We start from the raw sequence: 8,202 nt of genomic DNA, 5'->3' as shown, positions 1-8,202 counted from the left end.
AATTATAAAATTATTTTTTTTTCTTATAAAAATTATAAAATTATTTTTTTCTAATAAAAATTATAAAATATTTTTTTTTATAAAAATTATAAAATATTTTTTTTTATAAAAATCATAAAAATTTTTTTTTTTTTTATAAAAATTATAAAATTATTTTTTTCTTATAAAAATTATAAAATTATTTTTTTCTAATAAAAATTATAAAATTATTTTTTTTCTTATAAAAATTATAAAATTATTTTTTTTCTTATAAAAATTATAAAATTATTTTTTTCTAATAAAAATTATAAAATATTTGTTTTTATAAAAGTTATAAAATATTTTTTTTTTATAAAAATTATAAAAATTTTTTTTTTTTATAAAAATTATAAAAAATTTTTTTTTTATAAAAATTATAAAATTTTTTTTTTCTTATAAAAATTATAATATAATTTTTTTCTTATATAACTAATGCAGAGATTCAAACTTAGCACAAAATTTATAAACATTTGGCAAATTTTAATCAAAATATCAAACTTTTTACTGAAAATCTTTAGATAGAATTCGAGTACACAGTTTTATAAAATAAATAATTGGCGCGTCCACTTCTGTTAGGTGTTCGGCCAAGCTAAGCCTCCTATTTGTAGCGTACGTCTTAATGTTTTTCCACAAAATGGTGGGATCTACAGTTGTATGCTTCCTCCGAACGGCAAATGCTTCTTTATGAGAAGCTTTTTCATGGCAAAAATACACTCGCAGGCTTGTCATTGCCACAGGCTTACAGCTCATTGAATTTTAGTAAAAGCATAAATTTCAGGTGACTCAAAGATCGCGTTGTTTTTTGGCAATTTTTTTTTTTTTTGTGTTTTATTCCATTAAAAAAATTCGAGTGTGCGTTAAAAGGAGAAAAGGCAAAAGACCGCCAGCAAAAAAAAAAAATCTTTAAAATCAACCCACTTGCAACTTGCGCTTTATTACATCAAAATTCGCAACTGAATACCTTTGAAAATTTTCCCGAAATTTTAATTCAAGAGTTTGAAATTTTGCTGGAAATTTGTCGAACATTTATATATTTAGTACAAGATTTAAAACTTTGCGTTACATTGGTTATGTTGTAGTATGAACCACAGTGTACACAGTGAGTGTTTTTTTACGAGGAGTAAGCAGCCCAAGCCTAACCCCGTCAATGTGTGACTTTAACCAGAACTAAACTTCCCACTGTCAAAGTACGTTAATAATTTCGTCGAGAGGTAGTATGAGCACTAGGATCAACGTCCGTTACTGTTCTGATGCAATACGCCAAAAGTAGCATCTACTTGTTTCCATCCACTGTAATATGGTTTCTATGGCTGGTATCGTCAGTTTGCTTGCACGTTCGCATTTGATGGCTTACACTATTTCTTGCCATTCGCGACTTCGCCTTGACTGTTTGCTGTATCGAAGTGGCTGCATTATTTCGGCAGCCGCATGTTGTACGTGGTTGCATTTGAAGCGATTTATATGTGTTAGTAGTTGGCTTCCATTAACCCATAGGAAGCAAATGAGGTAAAAATGAATAAAAATTTAATATGAGATTTCAAACAAAATTTTTTCCAAAAAACAAAAAATACGTTTGAAATAAAAAGTTTTTTATTTATAGGAACCTGTTTTTTTTGTACGTTCGATTTTCACGGGATAGAATTGGCAAAGTTCAAAACAAAGAATGAATTCGCCTTGTTTCATTCTGAGCTGACAGCCACATGGACACGGCGAAAGAAAATAGAAAACAAATCAGCTGATTTACCGATAACATCTTTAACAGATTCACCTTTTACATCTTTTTACATCTTTTCCAAAAATGCGTAATTTACAATACATTTTTTTACTGCTAATGGTTTTTCCGTTAATGGCAGCTTCAAAAGTGACATCTCTGAAATAGCGGGCTATTCAAAATAACACCTGTCATTGGAAACCCCTTTATTTGGTACGGCTTCTTTGAAGTGCACGACATTCACAGAGAAGGCGTTGTTCCGACTCAATTTCTTCTTCATCCCACAACTCCTGCAGAAGTCATTGTCAGGTACATACATCCATTCTACTAGCTAGGGTGCCGATAGTGCAGTAACCAGTTGTAACACCTGTGAGGTAAGACGCTGGTGATTGATTTTGCTGAATAGTCCAATATATTACATTACATTTTTTTGTTTTGGCTACTTGTCTCACTGTATACACTGTGGTATGAACTATATTTTTATAAAAAAAAATCGAAATTAAAAAATAAATAAATGAATAGTCAATATTTGTTAATATGTGGTGTATACATTCTTTTGGCGCTTACTGTACATACAATTTTATAGCTATACACTTTCCGATTTTGCAATTTGATTAACTGCTGAATTATTACATGAAATATTTTAAATTTTTGCCATTTTTTTAGTTTTTTTTTTTTAATTTTTCTTTTTTACATTTTACATTTATTTTTCGAGATATAAAATATTTTTTAATTTAATTTTTGTTTTATTATTTTATTTTATTCTTTTTTTAGATTTATTTTTATATTTTGTTTTTTTGCTTTAGCATTTTTTGTTTTTTAGATTTTTTTTTATTTTTTTAGATTTATTTTTATTTCTTTATTTAAAGTGCCATTTCATTCCTCATTAAAAGCGCCACTTTATTCACTCGGAAAGTGAATCTAAATTATTTTTTAATATGTCCGTGTAGCTGCACTCGCCGCAGTAATAGTGAAAAAACACATAATCTAGCTTAAGCTGTTCCATTTGCTTTCAATAAATTAAGTTTTAATTTAATGTGGAAAAAATATGGAACATTTTTTCTTCACAAATCTCACCACATTTTTTTTATTTTTTATTTATTCATTGCCAAATGCATCACTTTAGTTATGACTATTGAAATCTTATTGATCCAATTTTCTAGTGTAAAAGAACATTTCGAAAACTTGAAACTGCCTACAAAGCTGCTTACAGAAATTCATGCGAGACATGGAGTAAACTTCCCGTTTATAAAAGCTTACTTTAATTTAAAGTGCTTTGTGAATCGAAAAATAGGATATGGAAAATTGCGTTGAAGAGCATGGAAAAATCGCTTCAGTTTTTCAAAGCTAAGCTTTTGAAGGCCACATACTTTTTATTTATTTATAAAATGCTTATGCTGGGCTTAGGAAATGGTAAATTTTTGTTTTTATAACAACACAAGCACTGTTATGTGTGATTAGGACTATAATAATAATAATAATTTTGTATCTGTAGTTTGCCCAATGGCCGACACTTCGACTTAAAAGATCTTTTGTGGCCTACTGTGATTAGAACTATGCACAATCAGCGACAAAATGATAGCACATCAACATTTTTGGCCATAATAATAAATTTTTTCGCATAATTTATTTGTTTTTAAGTTATTTTTGTATTATTATTATTAGGCTACTGCGCACTGCGACCAAAAGAGAGTGCAAAGCATGCTGAGGTACCCTATACGAGTATTTTAAGGCTTTTTAAAAATTCCAGCATATTCTGGGGCTTATTGTTCCATAGTTTATTTGGAGGTATGGCAGTACCACCAAGGCACTGTAAGCGTTTTCTTCTTCTGGACATTTACAAAGAATGTATTCTGAATTTTCAGTCTCCATTTCACAGAATCGGCAGTTGAGAGAGACCAATTTTGTTTAAGTGTTATCTCAGGCTGTTGTTTTAGTCAGGCGGCATAAATAAAAATGCCTGAAACATCATCAAAGGTGCCGTCACACCAAGGATATGTGGGGCATGCTCCCTCTTACACTACCACATTCCTCCTCCTCGGCTAATATCTCAGGCTACAGTGACCTTTAAAGTAACCAGTTAAAAGGCTTCAGTTTCCTCTGCTGAATGAAAGTAGCTTATTAAGAATTCCTCTGTTCGGCGTTAGGAATTGTTTCGGTTGTCGCTGACCGTTAGAATTTCACCAGCGTTCAACGAACTTCTCAGGAGAAGGAGTTAATGTGGCCCTTTGTAAGTCCACAGCAAGGCTCAGTACTAATTAGAGACATGTTTTCCACTTTTTAACTAGATGGTGCGCTAGTTAATTTCCCCCATTTTTTTCTTCATGTTTTCTATAAAATATAGCTCATTGTTTAATAGTAACTTGGTTTTATAGTTTCACATTTTATAAAAAAAATTTTAGTTCGATTTTTTATCAAGATTTTTGGTATGCGGTTTTACAGCTCATCCAATTTTAGTATTGTATAATAAAGTATAAAGTGCACGTTTGAAGTTGCTGAGAAATTCCGCTGATTTTTTATATTTATTTATTAACGGAGCAACGTCAAGACGTACGCCCCAATTGGGAGGAAGAGCTCATCCAAACACCTGAAAGAAGTCTTATTATTATTTATTTATGTTATTTATTTTTATTTATTTATTTATTTACAATTAAAAGGCACTAGCGATCGGAGCTATCGGCTTGTGATTTCTTATATTTTTTTCCTTAATTGTGTTGCGCATTTTTCCTATCATCTTCTTCTTCAAAAAAAAAGAAAAATCACGTGCATTTGTTAAGGAAACAAATTATAAAACATCAATTAGATTCTTTGGCAATTTAAATCTTGTACTGTATTATTATAAAATTTAATGTTCTATGAAACTGCTTACCAAAAATTTGTACGGAAACTCTAATTATAAACCATGTAATTGGAATGAAACATTTGTGGCATTTTTCTAATTTGTAATACAATTTTAAAATTGCATTTATATGGTTTTAGTTATACAGAATTTTTAGAAACATTTCGGGTATGCAGTTTTATAGATCATTGAATTTTGGTGTACTGAAGTGCAAATTTCAATTAGATTAAAAATCACACTGATTTTGGACAATTTTTTCAGCGCTGTCTATTCCATATTTTTTATATGGAAGAAAACACCCAACACCGTCAGCAGAAAAAATTGTCAAAAATCGGCGGGATTTTTTAGCGACTTAAATCTTTATTTTCTATTCTATTATTATAAAATTTTATGTAGTATAAAACTGCGTACCCGAAAATCTTTCTAGAAATTCTAATTAAAAACCGTGTAATGGGAATGAAAAATGTGTGGTATTTTTCTAATTTGTGTGTAAAACTTCAAAATTGTAATTACATATATGATTTTTCTTAGACAATGAGCTGTACTTAAAAAACAAAAAATAATAATGAACACTCAAAAAAACAAAAAATAATAATGAACACTCAAAAAAACAAAAAAAAACAAAAAACAACAATTAGCAAAACTGCTTAACCCTTTGCAGTCGATGCCGCCACAGTGGCATTCGCAAGTCGTCGTAGAAGTTGGTGACGCCGATGTCAAAGGAAAGGAAAAATTTCCGGGATCAGTACAGTAGAGATCAGTAATTTTGTTTTAAAATTAAACACAATAGATGAGTTTCAACAAATTCTGTGTTTTCTCAAATCCACATACTCGTATTTGTTTCAAATGGCTAAGGGAGAAATAACTCCGAAAAGCTAAATTTGCCCCGACTAGCAGGTACTGCCATCAGATAAAATTGCCTATCGCAAAGTGTTAAAATACTGATGTGCTATCGTTCGTCGTAAGCTGTAACTTTTATAATCAAAAATCAAAAGTGAACTTAAGAAAAAAAAAAGTCGGAAATAATAAGCGATTGGCTTACGCTAACATTTTGCGCAATTACAAATCGCTACTTGTAAAAATAACATAACACGAAAGTTTAGTTATATGCGAGAGTTTTAGTTTTAATTAATTCTATGCAATACTAAAACACTGTATCATTTTTACTAAAACCAGACGAATGCATTTACATATAACAAACATTTAAACATAATTTGAGAGGGGACGAAAGCGAAGGAAATGTGCATGAAAATCAAAAATAATATTTAAACGCAAGAAGCATTAAAAATCCTATTCAATTAAAATATTGATTTAAAAATGAAAATTTTCTATAATACTTTAGCCATATTTACTCGAATTTAGTCACCATAATTTGTGTTAATTGTCCTTCTATGCACAAGTAAAAACAAATAAATATTTGCATCCATTTGTGTAAGTTCTATAATCTACTCATACATATAAACAAATATTCGCAAGAAAAACTTATTCATTTCAAAAACATTTAATGCGTAGTCTGTGTATTTATTCCTTCGTGTGTTTTAGGCTAAAATAGAGTTTAGTTACAACAAAAAAAAAAAAGTAAAAAAAAAAGAATGAAATGGGAATAATGCAAAGACTTTTGTTAACTTTATCACCAAAACGAAAATTTATGAAATCACATTTTTGAATACAAACCTTTTGATTAAGCATTTAAAAAATTAAGAGGAATTCTTAAGTACATACATAGATATACATACTAGTTGTAATAATTCAATAAAGTAAAATTAAATTAAACTTATTCTTAAAAAAAGGTGAACACAAGAAAATGGTGAAATAAATGTGAAAGAAGATACGAAAAATTACTATGTATAAATAAAATAAATAAATATAATTTATACACTTCAAAGCAACTCTTTTAAAATCCCTGCTGTAGCAATAGCGAAATAATGGCAGGGAAAGAGGGGAAGTGGAATGGCAGAGCGCTGATTAAGCTGCATGAAGGGCGATCGAAATAACCCTGTTTAAAAATATTTGTGCAACTAAGTTCCCGCTGTTTGTCAATAGATACCGCCTGCAGTGTGTGCTAGTCGATTCTAACATAACTTAAACGGCATAAACCAAACTTAAACATATGGTAAAAAAACTGCTCCAACACATTAGTGATTTTGTTTTGGTATCAGATACTTTTGGTTTTGTGAAAATGTCTGATTTTGCGCCGAATAATCGTCATTTGCGGGAAGTGTTGATTTTCCCCTTTCATGGCTTCAGTATAAGGAGTTACCCGCCAATCCATTTCCAAGCGATTGGATGCTTTGGAAATGATTCAGAAGCATAGAACTTTGGTTCCTTATGAGTTAGAACCAAGAGATGTTGAACGTCGTTTTTTCAGCGTTTCGCCTGTGAACAACTGCTCCAGCGGGAAAAAAAGAAGGGTTTTCTTCATCGCATCGTAACGGGTGATGAAAAATGGATTCATTGGAAAAATCCAAAGAAAAGAAAGTCATGGGGACTGCCCGGTCATGCTTCTACGTCGCCGCCTCGGCCGATTATTCACGCTGAGAAGGTCATGCTATGTATTTGGTGGGAACAAGTTGGTGTTATTTATTATGAACTGTTAAAACCAAGCGAAACCATCACCATCACTGAGGAACGTTTCCACAACAGTCGGTTCTACGTTACCGAAACGACCCGGATTTATATCCCGCCAAGGACTGTCACTCCAGCAGCATTCCCCCTATGTAAGTATGGGGAATATTTATGCTACTACAACAACAACATCACTGGGGATCGGTATCGACTTCAATTGATGCGATTGAGCCGAGCACTGCGCGAAAAGCGGCCGCAATACGCGAAGAGGCATGAAAAATGTATTCTACAGCATGACAACGCTCGGCCTCACGTTGCCAAACCCGTTAACACCTACCTGGAAACACTGAAATGAGAAATCCTACCCCACCCGCCATATTCTCCAGATATTGCGCCGTCCGATTATCATCTGTTCCAATCGATGGTACATGGCCTAGGGGACCAGCAGTTCCATTCATATGAAGACATCAAAAAATGGCTTGATCCGTGGATAGCCTCAAAAGATAAACAGAAAGATGAGAAAAAGTAGTAGCCAGCGATGGGCAATGCTTTGAATGATTCACTTGTAACCATTTTTTTCAGAATAAAGTTGTATTTTCATCAAAAAAAACAGCGAGAACTTAATAAAAACAGAGAAACGCAATTTGGATGCGGGGTAAACCGGCTTTATTAGAAACAGCAAACATTGCAATGAGAAACTTCCCCTGCCGTTCGGAGGCGACTTAAGGGGTTAGGGGTGGTCAGAATTTTCAAAAAATTAAATTTTTTTGATTTTCTTAAAATAGGTACATATATCTTAAAAATATTGTGTGAAAAATTTAAGTGAATCCGACAAATACTTTTCGAGATATTCAACAATTAACAAAGGGCGCTCGGGCACTCCGCAGCAGATAGTAAAAATTTAAATGCGTTTTTTTCAAAACTATGTTTTTTGAACTGGTGATCACCGTAACGTTTTTTTTTTTTGTCGGGACAGACTAGCAAGTACAGCACTCAGACACAATTAAATCCATTGTACTGCACTCGGATTCCCTTTTCAATTTTCTTTAGAAAGAAATCTGAGTAGATC

This window comes from Anastrepha ludens, chromosome 6, assembly GCF_028408465.1.
Source record: "Anastrepha ludens isolate Willacy chromosome 6, idAnaLude1.1, whole genome shotgun sequence".
NCBI classification, from domain to species: domain Eukaryota; kingdom Metazoa; phylum Arthropoda; class Insecta; order Diptera; family Tephritidae; genus Anastrepha; species Anastrepha ludens.
The sequence above is the reverse complement of the archived record's forward strand: the minus strand, read 5'-3'. Positions refer to the sequence as shown.